The sequence below is a fragment of the Bos javanicus genome, chromosome 1 (assembly GCF_032452875.1).
Source record: "Bos javanicus breed banteng chromosome 1, ARS-OSU_banteng_1.0, whole genome shotgun sequence".
NCBI lineage: Eukaryota > Metazoa > Chordata > Mammalia > Artiodactyla > Bovidae > Bos > Bos javanicus.
The window spans coordinates 127,187,476-127,203,837 of NC_083868.1; positions in this window are offsets into that span (position 1 = coordinate 127,187,476).

Consider the following 16,362-nt stretch of genomic DNA (forward strand, 5'->3'; position numbering starts at 1 on the left):
ATTCATAGTGAGTGTAAGAAAAATGTGCTATGTTATTGAAAAGCAGAAATAAACTTTGACACATGCTCTGCAAACATCACCATGGAGAGATCCTTACGAACTTTTCCCTAAACCCGGTGGCCTTCCTCCTCAAGGACAAAAGAGGTAATGCTGTCGAGCCTTTCCCTGTTTTGAGCTGGGATGTGGATGATCTGCCTCAAATCATCAGAGCATCTTTCCTCTTCTGCTTCTCTCTCTGCTATTTTTGAAGACCACTATAAGTTACCAGCTATCGTTTTGGTTCCTTGACAGATAGCATGGTTTTCCATAAAAACAGACCACAAGAAAGTGATGGCTAAGCAAGTGACTATAATACATCAATTGCATGAAATATTACATATCTCTTTAAAGAATAAATGAGAAGTCTATGTAACAGTATGGAAAACATTGCTCCACTGGTCTAAATAGAAAATAGAACAGTCAGTGACAGACGGCCAGAGTGACTCCAGCTATGTTAAATCCGTGCACACACCTCCTGGACTGGAAGGGACTCAGGGAGTTAAAATGGCCATGCAAGCATTTGGTGGACATGAAATCTGGGTCCACGAACATAAAAAGAACAAGTGTTCCACACACAAAGTGTTCTGAGTTCACATTCTGGCTCTTACACTTCTTAGCTTTGTCATTTGTGACACAAGCTCATCTACTCTTGAGTCTCAGCCTCAGAGAAGAGGAATAATTAGGGGCTTCCTTGGTGGCTCAGACGGTAAAGCGTCTGCCTGCAATGCGGGAGACCTGGGTTTGATTCCTGGGTCAGAAAGATCCCCTGGAGAAGGAAATGGCAATCCACTCCAGCACTCTTGCCTGGAAGATCCCATGGACGGAGGAGCCTGATAGGCTATAGTCCATGGGGTCACAAAGAATCGGACATGACTGAGTGACTTCACTTTCACTTTCCCTGGTGGTCCAGAGGCTGAGATTCCACGCTCACAATGCAGGGGGCCCAGGTTCTATCCCTGGTCAGGGAACTAGATCCCACATGCCGCAACTGAAAAGGATCCCACATGCTGCAATGAAAATTAAAGATCCCATGTGCCACAACTAAGACATGTTGCAGCCAAATAAATAAATAAAAATAAATATTTAAAAAGAAATTATTAAAGAAAGGAACAATTAAGTATGTGTTACCTAATAGGTTCAATAAGCAGTAGGAATTACCTATGCTGCTGCTGCTGCTGCTAAGTTGCTTCAGTAAGCGTGTCCGACTCTGTGCGACCCCATAGACAGCAGCCCACCAGGCTCCCCGTCCCTGGGATTCTCCAGGCAAGAACACCGGAGTGGGTTGCCATTTCTTTCTCCAATGCATGAAACCGAAAAGTGAGAGTGAAGTCGCTCAGTCGTATCCAACTCTTAGCAACCCCATGGACTGCAGCCTACCAGGCTCCTCCATCCATGGGATTTTCCAGGCAAGAGTACTGGAGTCGGGTGCCAGTGCCTTCTCCGAGAAGAAATTTTCAAGTGTTGTTACCAAGTGATTTTAATAACTTTAAAGACTGAAAGATTTCTGATTAATAGTAATTTATTTTCTTTGTAGAAAGTTTAAGAAGTACACACAAATAAATAAATACCTGTTTCAAATCCTGAATCTGCTTGCCACTCCTTAGGATGTCAGGTATCTCCCTTAGTCTGCTCTTCTGTAAATTGAGTCCAATAACATCTATTCTCAAGGTTGCATGAGTATTAAATAAGGTAATGTACAATGATCAGCCTGGCAGACAAAAAATGCTCAGATTGGTGATGATTAATAGCACAGTTGCTATGAAAGAGATGTATTTCTTCATTCCCCTGCCCCACAGACTCATAAACTCTTGTTCCATTTGTCCTGAAATACATACTCTCTCTCTCTCTTTAAAAAATATCTATTTATTTAATTTATTTGGCTGCACCAGGTCTTGGTTGCAGCATGCAGGATCTCCAGTCTTCAGCATGTGAACTCCTAGTTGCGGCATGTGGGGTCTAGTTCCCTGAGCAGGGGTTTAACTTGACCCCCTGCATTGGGAGCACAGAGTCTTAGCCACTGGACCACCAGGAAAGGCCCCTCACTATTTCTCTTGATGTCAACAAGAATCTATTTCCAGTTTAGCCAGAAAGAGGAGGGACTCTAGCAGAAATGTAACCAGTTTATCCAAGAAACCGTCAAAATTGCCAACCCATATATTTAAAAATTTCACTGACATCTAACTGGTATATAATAGACAGTATATCTTCAAGCATATAATTTGATAAAATTTGACATATGTAAATTTCTCGTGTGACCAGCACCCCAGTGGAGAGGGTGAAGGGATCCAGCCCTCACCAACATTTCTTTGAGGCTTTGTGACCCTCCCCTAGTCCCCTTCCCCTCCCCCAGATAACTACTGGTCTGCGTTTTGTCACTGTAGATTAGTTTGCACTTTCTAGAATCGTATACAAATATATCACACAGCACATTATCTCTTATGACTGGCTTCATTCGCTCAAGACGGCAACTTTGAGATTGACGCCTTGTTGGCTGTGTTGGTTGTTCGTGTCTTCATTTTGCCGGGCAGCGAGTACTCCATCTTTGGGACAGACATATCACAGCTTCGTTTTCCATTTACCTGTTAATGAACATTTCAGTTGTCTCCATTTTTGGGCAATTACACTAAAGCATTCCAATCCCAAAGAAAGGCAATGCCAGAGAATGCTCAAACTACCACATGATGGCACTTATCTCTTACGCTGGCAAAGTAATGTTCAAAATTCTCCAAGCCAGACTCCAACAGTACGCAAACCATGAACTTCCAGGTGTTCAAGCTGGATTTAGAAAAGGCAGAGAAACCAGAGATCAAATTGCCAACATCTGTTGGATCATTGAAAAAGCAAGAGAGTTCCAGAAAAACATCTACTTCTGCTTTATTGACTAGGCCAAAAGCCTTTGACTGTGTGGATCACAACAAACTGGAAAATTCTGAAAGAGATGGGAATACCAGACCACCTGCTCTGCCTCCTGAGAAATCTGTGTGCAGGTCAAGAAGCAACAGTTAGAACTGGACATGGAACAACAGACTGGTTCCAAATTGGAAAGGAATACATCAAGGTTGTATATTGTAACCCTTCTTCAGTTCAGTTCAGTCGCTCAGTCGTGTCCGACTCTTTGCGACCCCATGAATTGCAGCACGCCAGGCCTCCCTGTCCATCACCAACTCCTGGAGTTCACTCAGACTCACGTCTATCAAGTCAGTGATGCCATCCAGCCATCTCATTCTCTGTCGTCCTCTTCTCCTCCTGCCCCCAATCCCTCCCAGCATCAGAGTGTTTTCCAGTGAGTCAGCTCTTCTCATGAGGTGGCCAAAGTACTGGAGTTTCAGCTTTAGCATCATTCCTTCCAAAGAAATCCCAGGGCTGATCTCTTTCAGAATGGACTGGTTGGATCTCCTTGCAGTCCAAGGGACTCTCAACAGTCTTCTCCAACATCACAGTTCAAAAGCATCAATTCTTCGGTGCTCGGCCTTCTTCACAGTCCAACTCTCACATCCATACATGACCACAGGAAAAACCATAGCCTTGACTAGCCGGACATTTGTTGGCAAAGTAATGTCTCTGCTTTTGAATATGCTATCTAGGTTGGTCATAACTCTCCTTCCAAGGAGTAAGCGTCTTTTAATTTCATGGCTGCAGTCACCATTTGCAGCAGAGTACATCATGCAAAATGCTGGACTGGATGAAGCACAAGCTGGAATCAAGATTGCCAGGAGAAATATCAATAACCCCAGATATGCAGATGACACTACCCTTATGGCAGAAAGCAAAGAACTGAAGAGCCTCTTGATGAAAGTGAAAGAGGAGAATGAAAAAGTTGGCTTAAAACTCAACATTCAGAAAACTAAGATCATGGCATCTGGTCCCATCACTTCATGGTAAGTAGATGGGGAAACAGTGGAAACAGTGGCTGACTTTATTTTTTTGGGCTCCAAAATCACTGCAGATGGTGACTGCAGCCATGAAATTAAAAGACGCTTGCTCCTTGGAAGGAAAATTATGACCAACCTAGACAGCATATTAAAAAACAGAGGCATTACTTTGCCAACAAAGGTCCATCTAGTCAAAGCTATGGTTTTTCCAGTAGTCATGTATGGATATGAGAGTTGGACTGTGAAGAAGGCTGAGCACCAAAGAATTGATGCTTTTGAAGTGTGGTTTTGGAGCAGACTCTTGAGAGTCCCTTGGAGTGCAAGGAGATCCAATCAGTCCATCCTAAAGGAAATCAGTCCTGACTATTCATTGGAAGGACTGGTGCTGAAGCTGAAACTCCAATACTTTGCCCACCTGATGAGAAGAACCAACTTGTTGGAAAAGACCCTGATGCTGGGAAAGATTGAAGGTGGGAAGAGAAGGGAATGACAGAGAATGAGTTGGTTGGATGGCAGGAATGGATGGATGGACACGAGTTTGAGTAAACTCTGGGAGTTTGTGATGGACAGGGAAGCCTGGCGTGCTGCAGTCCATGGGGTTGCAAAGAGTCAGACATGACTGAGTGACTGAACTGAACTGACATGTCTCTGTGTAAACATATGTTTTTGTTTCTCTCAATCCAATCTTAAAAATCACTCTTATCTCCAAATGCCACACATGTCCAGCTTTACTCTCAAGGATATAGAGTCAGAGGAGGCACCTTGTCTTTGGGTTTAACTTTGCTCATGTGTTTAATAGGCCTTCACCATCACAGGTCGCAGGGGCTCCATTTTCTCTTACATTTAGTGCATGAGCCCTGTGGGTCAGTTGGAATTTTAGGCAGGAGGTTTATGGCGATCACTGTAGGGATCCATACTCAAGGATTTCCTGAGAGCCTGGCTCTAGACAAGGTCAGAGGTCTGAGTCTGCAGTGCATCTGGCTTCTCAGCTCCACCACGAGGCCAAGAAACAAGGCGAAACTGAACACAGAAAAGGCAGTGTGATTTGAGATTGCTGGGCCAGGCACCCTCTGTCAGGACTGCTTGCCTCCTCCCACTGACCTGCTCTTGCTTTTTACTAAGAAGCAAGATGCCTGGAGTGACGTGACTTAGAAACAAATGGGACACGTTGGGATCTTTTTAACCAGAAGGAAATGTCTACATTATTTACCAATTAACTCCTTGCTCCTCCTCAGGGGCAGTGCTTTAGCTCCAGGGTTCTATAATCACGTAGGAAATATTTCCACTATCACGATGCTCATCCAAAAATAAATAAATATCAGCACCCCCACTGATGTTTCCTTATTTGCTGAAGGAAAAAGAAGATAAACACAGTTATTGTGACTCACAATATTTGTGTAAAAGGCACCACACTAGCGCCTTCCTAAGTACTCCCAACAATAATATTTTGGAAACTTTAATTTTTTATCTCTGGTGGCTCCATGCCAATTTGATTCAGCTTCAGGCTTTTTCCCTCAATGTTAACACCTAAGTAAGTCAGAGAGCATTGGGGTATCACCTGGTGCTTCTAGGAATAGCTTCTGCCCCCAGACGTGGACCCCTCTACATGGAGTTGACAGCACTTGAATCTGTGCAGAGCAGCTCCTGATGGCTAAAGCAGGGACTCTCCAACTTGAGTTAACTGTCAGAATCTCCTGGAAGGCAGGTTGACCAGATGGCTGGGGTCTGCCCGAGAGCTCTGACTCAGCAGGTCTGGCAGGGAAGGGTCTGAGCATTTGTATTTCTATTAAGTTTCCAGGTGATATTGATGCTACTGGTCCTGGGTCCTCACTTTGAAAACCACTAGTCTAATGTTTCTCTTTCTTTCCAAAGTTCCCCAAAATGTTAACTCACAGCTGGGGAACTGACTTGCAGAGCCCCAAGAAGAGGTGTTCCTCCCTCCCCTAGGGATTTGTGCTTAAATGGGAGGATTAGTAGGGAGAGGTAAGAAGCTGGTTCCCAGGCCTGGATAAAGGTGGGTTGTCTGAAGGGGCTCAAGAGTCCGACTATGGTCGCTGACCATGTTCTAGAAGGTCCCCAGAAATGGTCACTCCCTGAGAAGAGGTTTATCCTGGACTCTCTCTGGCCATCCAAAGTGCAGGGTGTCTGAGCCAGAGAGAGGAGGGAGACTGAGGCCTGAGCCTTGGGCCCTAGTCTGTCCGTCTGCCCCAGAATGTGTCCACAGACTGGGCAGGAAGTTCCATCAGTAAGCCAGGCCAATGCATATATACACTGGGAATGTGTCATGGTGGGGAGTCCAGCCCCCTGAGATCTGGGTTTGTGTGGGGATAAGAGGCTTGCCAGGTGGGCTCACTGAGGAGCTGGCAGGCAGGTGTGGGGAACCATAGCTTGAGGGTAGGGGTGACTCAGGCCCCATCCCAGCTCAGTGCCCTGTGTCTGGGCTCAGCAAATGAGGTGTGTGTCTAGCCCTTAGGGTGCTTTGTTGACCTAAGTGCTCTAGGTCCCAGAGCTGCCATCTTGGCCCACCTGTCTCCCTGGATTCTGGCCCAGCCTCCTGATCGCAGATTTTGATAGCACCCCTTTATCCTGGCTGTGGTCCGCACTCCCCCAGGTGCCCACAAACCTCTAATTGACACACTCCTGGTCTGTCTGAAGTCAGACACCCTGGAGGCGGACCCTTGCTGCTTACGTGTCTCCCCGTCCGGCTTCCAGATTCCTGGTCCCTGGTGACCCCTCTGGGTCCGTCCCACTCAGAGGCTGGGCAGGGAGCTGGGCCAAATCCTATCTCTTGCTTCTTGGTAGGAGGGGACTCGCTGCCACTGAGGCTCTCATCCATTTGTTTTCAAGTCCTGAAGCCTTGAGTTCCAGCTCCACCCACTGGTCTAGCGAGCAGGACACCTCTGGACCCACACTTTCCTCCCTGGGCAGGTCCCTCAACCTCTCAGGATGAAGACTCTGACGTGGTGTCAGGACTCTTGTGAAGATTCCCTAAGAGACTACTCAGAACATGCGTGGTAGGGCCTCCTTGGTCTCTGCCCCCACTTATAGCACTGTGGTCCACTTTGACCCCTGTGTCCAACACTAAAACCTTGCCCCCTGGTTGGCAATCTGGAGCATGGGCTGGATGCTGGGGAGACGTGGGCATTGAGACAGAACCCAGTGAGGCTGAAAGGGTGGTCAGGACTCTCCCCCAGGTTGTGAAAGTTCAGATGATATGGGAATCTGAAAAATGGTAGAAGATGCTCTGAAAATACAATTCCTGGATATAAAGACTCCACAGAGAGGGTTCTTAGACTGGAAGGAACCAGGGGACTGAGGCAGCCATTCTACTCTGAGGGAGCACTAATTCTGGTGACACACCCCCCAGGAAGATCATCTTTTCCCTTAGAGTTTAAGGGGTCCTGAACCTCTCCCTCAGCTATGGGGCCTCACACTGCATGGATTCTTTGTGTGTATATATGTGCGTGCTCAGTTGCTTGGTTGTGTCTGACTCTATGACCCCATGGACTGTAGTTCGCCAGGCTCCTGTTGTCCATGGAATTTTTCAGGCAAGAATACTGGAGTGGAATTCCACGCCCTCCTCCAGGGGATCTTCCCAACTCAGGGACTGAACCCAGATCTCTTGCATCTTCTGCATTGGCAAGCAGGTTCTTTACCAGTAGCACCACCTGCACCGATGCTTTATGTTTCAAATGGGGAAGAACAAAGAGTAAGTGGGTGGCCCCTTGCATGGATTGGATTTAGGGACCCAGAGGACAGTAGCCATCCTGACACAGGCATCATCCTTTACCGCTGACCACAGACTTTTGGCCCCTGATGGAAGCAGCACACTCACCCTCCAGTCTCTGGAGGAAGGAATGGAGGCTGATGCCAGCTGGGGACCTGCCTTAAGGGCACAGGCTGGCAAGCAATGGAGCCAGGCTCTGGGATGCACCCACAGCAGCCTGGATTGCTGTTCCCATGCTCCTTCATCCCAGGAAGAATACCTGATTCCATCATCGGAGTGAGGGCTGGGTGAGTCGATGTCTTTAGCCATAGACTTGAAATTAGGAGCTACCGAGGGAAGAGCACTTCTTCCTATGGACTGTCCTCTAGAGGCATGTGGAGAAGCTGGGGGTGCCACAGAAAATATGGAAATACTGCATGGAACCTACTTACACTAAAAAATTCATTGTAGTTTCACTAAAATCCCAACTTGGATTTCCTGTCTTTTCTCCCCTCCCTCCTTCCTTCCTTCCTCCCCTTAGTGAACATCTTGTTGTTGGAGAAGTCTGGTAGGCACTTGGGTCTGCAGCTGCATGAGCTGGGAGACTCTGGGCCATGAGCCCATGGCAGTGAGTGCAGAGACGGACGCCCCCGTGCCCTGGAGAAGGGCATCACCACCACCACGAACTGAATCCCTGTCATCAGCATCAGTGATCCGGGGAGGTTTCCTCTGGACCCTCAGGACAGAAGCCTGACTCAAAGGAAAAAGGAACCTTCTCTGTCACTTAGTCGGAAGCATCTTCAGGGGCATCCCAGGAGGCTGCCAGGGCTCTTCCGTAGGGCAACTGGGGGACAGGAACACAGGTAGCGCCACGATAGTCGCAGGTGCCACTCACGTGGCATCTTCCAGCCCCCACCTGTTTGTGTCCCTGTGGAAGGAACAGGCCTTCTTGGTAGCATGGGTCAGGACCTTTGGGTCCCAAATGCCTCTGCCTGTGGACAAGAACATCATCATGGGTTCTACCCGTGAGGCTGAAGTCTGGGAGGAGAGCTCCAGGCACTTGGTTGGGGTGGTGGGGAGGGGGTGGTTGCCTGATGCCCTGATCTGTTAAGATGAGGGGCTTATAGTTCAGACAGAACAAGGTGATATCCCCTTCAGAGAGAACCTGAGGGGCTGAAGGAAGTGTCATCAGGGTTTTGGGCCGGTCTCTTGAGACTGAGGCTTCTCAGTCTCAGGCTTCGCAGTCTTAATGATGACATTTGTTTAGAAATGTATCGTGTGCCTAGTTCAGCAGAGGACACAATCGCACAGACCCCCATGAGCTGACCCGTGTGGCATATTAATAATTTTAAGAATTTATTTAAGCAAAAATCAATTCAGATGGGGCTGCACCAAACTGGAAGAGGTTAAGATGGCTCTGCAGACGGGAGCCAGGGAAAGACTTTCATGTCAATTGCAGAAGTGAAGAAAGGACACTGATTTGTGATCACTAAAAGCCTGGTTGGCTGTTTCTGATTCGTTGTTCTTAGCATTGTCAGGATGCTGAGGCATTTACAGTCTTGGATTTTGGATTGCTTATGTGGGTGCCATGGCATTGGAGTCACTTAAATATAACAGACTCCTTGTTTAATTAACACCTTGGTGGGTATTTCCCACACCAGACTGTTTCATTTGTAAATCAGCTGTTTCAATAATGTGTGTGTGCATGCATGCTAAGTCGCTTCAGTCATGTCTGAATCTGTGCCACCCTATGGACTGTAGCCCGCCAGACTCCTCTGTCCATGGGATTCTCCAGGCAAGAATACTGGAGTGGGTTGCCATGCCCTCCTCCAGGGGATCTTCCCAACCCAGGGATCAAACCTGCATCTCCTGCATTGGTAGGCGGCTTCTTTACCACTGAGACACCTGGGAAGGCCATTAATTCTTTAAAGGATGATAATACTTTAAAGGATGATAAAGGGTCTAACAGGGTCTGCACTGCTGGTTTGGTTCATAATCATGGAGCTTTGGGTGAGAGCTGGGAACATTCTGCCAGGAAAGGGCCATGAAGGAACTGAATTACTGACAATTAGTTGAGGTAGTGGGTGTGTGGGAGGGCCCCCGGGGTTGCCTGGGTATTGAACTTGTAGAAAAACCTCAGGTAACTCTGCTCCAGTCTTTGGCTTGATTGGAGGGCAGTATCCCAGGGGCTCCTGGGTTTAGCAGAGGGCTTAGTGCATAGCAAGGGCCCAATACCTTGTTCTTGAAGATACTTTTACATTTTACATGTGTAGGGAAACCAAACCCCCAAGGGGTTATCTGACCAAGATCATGAACGTTGTTTCCAGTTGACTCGTTGACTTTCTACCACAGTCCTTGCTTCTCCATCAGCCACAGAACGTCATTCATTCACGGAGTATGTATTCAGTCTTCCTCATCTAAAGGGCGAGAAGCTGTGGGTACAATGGAGGTCCTTCCTATCCTTGGAATCACTGACCATCTAGTGAGGAAGATGCAATAAGGACATAAACTACATGCTGTACTTACCAAGTGATTTAAATGGACTGGCTTTCAGCTCTCATTCACATGAACACAGCTGACTCTCTGGGAAGCCAAGTAACACCCAGAAACGGAGACATGGGGCTAGCGTGTGGGGCCTGCACCCACCACCCATCCAGTGAGCTGCTGGCTCCCAGCTGTTTCCTCGTTCCCCTCTGAGGGGACCAGGGCCTCCTGGTAGGGGGATTAGCTTTGCAAAACCTCTCCTCTAGCAAGTTCATGTTATAAAACCTTCTTTTAATAGGATTCGTCTTACAGTCCTATTTTGGGAGTCACCTGTGAGACCTGTTGTCCTGATGTGGGTTCAGCATCATGTCACCGGAGCAGCTTTCCTGGGTCACAGTCACCGCGTGGTCATCCACTCCCAGCTCAGACCCAGAAAGTCTCGTCCCCTGAGCCCTATGGCTCTGCCTTGGCACCCACTCCCCTCCTGCCTGGTCCCTCCTTCCCGTGTCCACTGCAGGGTCACCAGGAGCTCCCACCAGCCTGGGGCAGGCTGTCCGTCCTGTCCTTGGGAGGCTTCGTGGTGTCAAGTGGATGAAACAAGAGGTACCTGTGGGGTCTCCCTCATGTCTCACAGCCACCAGGTCTCACCTATTGTCCTTCTTTATTTAGATGGGCCCAGGGGTGCTCTGGAGAAGGTAATGGCACCCCACCCCAGTACTCTTGCCTGGAAAATCCCACAGACGGAGGAGCCTGGTGGGCTGCAGTCCATGGAGTTGCGAAGAGTCGGACACGACTGAGCGACTTCACTTTCACTTTTCACTCTCATGCACTGGAGAAGGAAATGGCAACCCACTCCAGTGTTCTTGCCTGGAGAATCCCAGGGATGGGGGAGCCTGGTGGGCTGCCGTCTCTGGGGTTGCACAGAGTCGGACACGACTGAAGTGACTTAGCAGCAACAGCAGCAGGGGTGCTCAGGGCCTGCAGGATCTCCTGGTTCTCATCCCATCCCAGCACTGCCCACAGGTGAGTCACTAAGCAACTCTGTGCTGGCTGCAAAGAGAGGCTGCTCGTTCACATGCCCCTCCTGCGTACAGGGCTCTCTTGGGCAGGCGTCTCCCAGGATAAGGAGCTCACCTGGGCCGGCACTGAGCTGCCCACGGGGCTCCAGAGGGGAGGCCCCTTCCAGAGGCTAGGACTCACCTGGGCAGCTCACGGGGCTCTTCTGGGCAGGCCCCTTCCAGGGCCCGGGGCCCTCTGGGTGGGCACCCTGGCCTGGGTCAGCGCAAAGGAACCATGCACAGAGCCCTTCTGCAGAGCACCCCTAGCCCCACCTGCTGGTCAGAGCTGACCCTGAGCACCTCAGAGCAGGACCCGAACTAAGAAGCAGCAGCTCCTGGACAAGTCTGTCACCCTGGGATTCAGTCTGGGCAGCCTCCCTCCTCTGGCTCTTCCAGAGGCTTCCACTGCCCTGGGGCACCAGGCCTGTCTCCGCCCAGCCCCCTTCCTCTCTTGACTCCTGGGATTGTCTCGCAAGGAGTGGGTATTCTGGAAGTTACCTCCCACTTGTGGGCCAGGTAAAATGATTAGAAAACAAGCCAGAGCTGCAGATCATGTTCATCCTGACCCTCAGAACCCCACATTCCTTGGAGCAGACCAGCACAGCAAAACCCATTTTCTATAACCGTGAGCCCCTGATGGGTGACAGCTGGCCGACTTGGGCAGCCTGACTGGGCCGGCCAGCCCTTCCCAGGTGTGCCTCCCCGGAACTGTGAGCACCGCCTCCGGGCAGCAAGAGCACCTCCGGGTGCACCTCAAGCCATACTTGCTGCCCCGTCAGCCGTGGATGGGCTGGTAAGGGACCCTGACTGTGAGTGTGGCCTGAGAGGGCCTGTCAGGAGTTGCCCGGCTGCCACCTGCCAAGAAGAGGATGTATCGCCTCACCTGCTGCTAGAAGTTCTCGATAGACAGATGCGAGGAAAGAAAAAAAGCAGTGGGGGCGGGGGGCCAAGAAAGGAGGGGTAGCCCAGACAGGTAAACAGAAAATTTCCAGAACACCCAGGCCACGACCATCCGTGTGGCCTGCGATTCAGCATGCGAGCTGTCGCTGGTGTTGCTCCAAGCCCTTTCCTGCAGCCCCTAAGGTCCTTGCACATATTCGGGTGTTTTACCAGAAAGGGGAGATAAGCTTCAGGAACCACTAATTCACGGGTCAGGTAATGTTTACTCAGGCACGCCTCCACACATGCACCAGCTTTCCAATGAGGACGCTCCCTGTGGGGAGCTGCTGGCCCATGTGGGAGAAAGTACCAGAATTCTGACCAACCGCAGAATTCTCCTCAGCACAGCAAGTAGCCCGATTGGGTTTTCATCTGTGTAACTGCCTGCTTATTCTTTTCAAAAAATATTCACGCTGTACCAGGGCTTAGTTGTGGCATGCGGGAATCTTTAATTGTGGCATGCAGACTCTTAGTTGTGGCCTATGGGATCCAGTTCCCCAACCAGGGATTGAACAGGGTCCCGCCATTGGGAACGTGGAGTCTCAGCTACTGGACCACCGAGGAAGTCCTGCCTGCCTCTTAATTAGTGATTTGAATGGTAACGTTGAAGGTTCTCAATCAGGAGCCTGAAATGCTTCCAGAAGTCTATAGGGCAGGGCCTGTGTGTGTGTGGCTATCCTGTGGCTTTTATGACAAATGACAAGCTGGGGTTTTTAAAACAACAGGAATTCATCCTCCCCCAGCTCTGGAGACCAGACCTCTCAATCAAGGGGTGGGCAGGGCCATGCTTTCTGAGGAGGCTCCAGGGAATGTTCCTTCTTGCCTCTACCAGATTCTGGGGGCTCTGGGCATCTCTGGGCTTGTGGCGACCTCCCTCTCAACTCCATCTTCTTACGGCCTCTCTCTCGGGCTCTCCTCTTCTGTCTCATATGAGGACACTGGCATTGGATTTGGGCCACCCTCATCCAGGATGACCTCTTCTCAGCTTCTTCACTAAGTCTGCAATGACCCTTTGTTTCGGGTAAGGTCCCTTCATATGTTCTGGGGGACACACCTTTTGGGGCCACCATTCAACGCACTGTCTTTGTAATAAAAGAACCCTTGCGTGTTAGACGACTGAGGTCTGTATAACCTGGCGTGGCAGCAGGCATGTAGGTGAGGCTCTGGGGAGAATGAGGACCCTGGAGACATGATGGGGTGTCAAGGCCTTGTGGGGTGAGTGGCCAGGCTTCTTCCCAGCTCACCTGTGGTTTTTTCACTTTGATGGTGGCACAGGGTTGGCCTTGCCACTGGGTTTTGTTTGTTTTTAAGCAGTCGGATTATCAGTCTTTCTGTGTGGCTTTCGATTTTTGACATATTTGAAAAAACCTTCCCTATTCTGATAATATAACAATTGTTGTACCTTGAGTTCTTTTAAAATTGTTACGTTCTTGGTTTCACATATTTGGTCGAGCTGGAGTGTGTGTGTATCACATGTGAGATAGGAGACTTTTTTTCCTAGACAGTTACAATTTTCTCAATAAAGATCCCTCTTTACCCAACTATCTGCGATATTAATCTTTTACTAACATCATGTATGTTTGGAGGTTTACGTATGACGTTTTTATTGTTTTGTTCGTCTGAGAATCCATGAATCTAGATGGAGTTCAAAGACAAAATCAGCTTTATTTTTATTTTTGTTCATCTGAGAATCCATGTTTCACAGCAATTCCAAAGCACATGTCTTTTCACACTGTGAGATCTTTGAATCAGGAGACATCTAGTAGGTCATAGATTAATTGGTTTAATATCAGAGAGTGAGTTTCCTCTAGCTGCTGGTGTCCTTTCTCAGGTTCCCTTAGCTGTTCAGAGTTCTCTGTGGTTTCATACAAATGTCAGGATGGTTGTTTGGTCTCTGTGAAAAATGCCATTGGAATTCGGCTAAGAATTGCATTGAAAATTATATATTCTTTTGGGTGGAATGGACATTTTAGCACTACTGATTGTTTTTCATCCACGAACACAGGATATCATTCCATTTATTTGCATCTTTGACTTCTTCATTAATGTCTCAATATTTTCAGTGTGCACGTATTTCAAGTCCTTAGTTAAATTTATTCCTTGGTATTTTGTTATTTTTGATGCAGCTGCAAACTGATTTTCTCTTTCTGATGGTTTGTTATTGGTGTTGAGAAACGCAGTTGATTTTTGTGTGTTGATTTGGTAACTTTACTGAATTCCTATATTAGTTCTAATAGTTTGTTGTTGGAATAATGCAGAAAATTGGAACTGTTAAGAGTTCACTCTTTGTCACATCCTGGTCATCTGCAATATGGAAGACACAGTGGCTCCTGATATAACCTTCTCACAGTTCCTGTCAGTTACATGTGAATTCCTAGGAGAGCGGTGATGTTTCTTTGTGTGAACTGAAGTGGGTAAGGCTTGGCCTTTGTAGAGAAATGTTTTTCCCTGTAACGTGATGTTTTCTGTGTTTTCTGGTGTGGTACTGACATGGGGTTTTGGAATGTTACTGACTTCCCAGTAATTTCAAACATAAAACTTTGCATTAACAAAAGAAAGTACTTTTATCTGCATGATTTATTGATTTTTAATGTGATTACAAATTCTTTATAAGACATGTGTTAGCAAATATTTTTCTCCCACTATGAGGCTTATCTTTTGGTTTTTGAATTTAGTATCCCTAAGTAAAAATTTTTAGTTGTAGACAGTACATGTTATTAATTCCCCACTCCCTTTTCTGTGTGGGCTTTTCATGCTGTACATTAAAAGTCAAAGCTCCTGACCTATGTGACAAACCCATGGCCATGTTTATTTTCTTCTATAATGTTTATATTTTTAAATGTGTCTGTGGACAATTTTGAGTGATTTTAGGTGTGAGTTGTAAACTTTGTATGTACGTTCATTTCATTGTGTATGGTTTCTAATTGTTTTAGAACTCTTTGAGAAATCATGGGATACTGGCCTCCATCTCTTTGAATTCCCAAAGTATAATAGATTCAGCAGGACTGTCAGCAGGGATCTTGGCCTCCATGGGAACTGTTGAGCGGGTGAGGCCTGCATTTCACAAGTGGCCAGCAGAGGGCGATAAGCCTACCTCTCTTAGCAGTGCAGGACCTGCCTGACTTGGCCGCAGATTTGGCTCTGTGCACAGCTGACAAGGAGGGCTTCCTAGGTGGCGCTAGTGGTAAAAAAAAAAAAAAAAAAAAAGCCACCTGTCGATGCAGGAGACCTAAGAGAGGGAGTTCACTTCTTGGGCCAGGAAGATCCCCTGGAGGAGGAAATGACAACCCACTCCAGTGTTCTTGCCTTGAGAATCCTGTGGATGGAAGAGCCTGGTGGGCTACAGTCCATGGGGTTGCAAAGAGTCAGACATAACTGAAGTGACTTAGCACAGATGACAGGACATGCCAGGGATTTGGTTTCATGACAATTCAGAGCTGGAACCACATTTAGTGGATCTGTTTCTTCAGGACCTGCTGTAAGGTTATGCCATGGGAGAAAAAGTGGTGAAAAATTGGGGAGAATCTTCTCTAAGTGGCTGACTGCTGGGGGTCTGTCATTAGAGGACTCAGCAAAGGAAGGGCTTGATGTGCACAGTTGTGTGTTTAGTTTTGTGTGCAAAGCAAATGATGTGCAGTGTCCTTTGGCTTGTGATGTTCCATTTTCCAAGCGATTTATTGAGGGACATATCCTTACGGTGTGAGAGTTGGACCATAAAGAAAGCTGAGTGCTGAAGAATTGATGATTTTGAATTGTGGTGCTAGAGAAGACTCTCGAGAGTCCCCTGGACTGCAAGGGAGCAAACTAGTCAGTACTAAAGGAAATCAACCCTGAATATTCATTGGAAGGACTGATGTTGAAGCTCCAATACTTTGGCCACCTGATGGAAGAGCTGCCTCAAGACCCTGAGGCTGGGAAGGATTGAAGGCAAAAAGGGAAGGGGGCAGCAGAGGATGAGATGGTTAGACAGCATCACTGACTCAATGGACATGAGTTTGACCAAATTCCGGTAGATAGTGAAGGACAGGGAAGCCTGGCGAGCTGCAGTCCACGGGGTCGTGGAGTTGGACACGACTTAGTGACGAACAACATTCTTTGGCTACTCTATGTCCTTTATATGGCAGCTTTGTCATAAACTAACTGACCACGTATTTGTGGGTTTATTCCTGGGCGTTCTCTTCTATTCCTCTGGCCCATGCATCTCTTGTACCATTTCTACACTGTCTTATTTCTGTAGCTTCAGAATATGAAGTCAAGGGCAGAG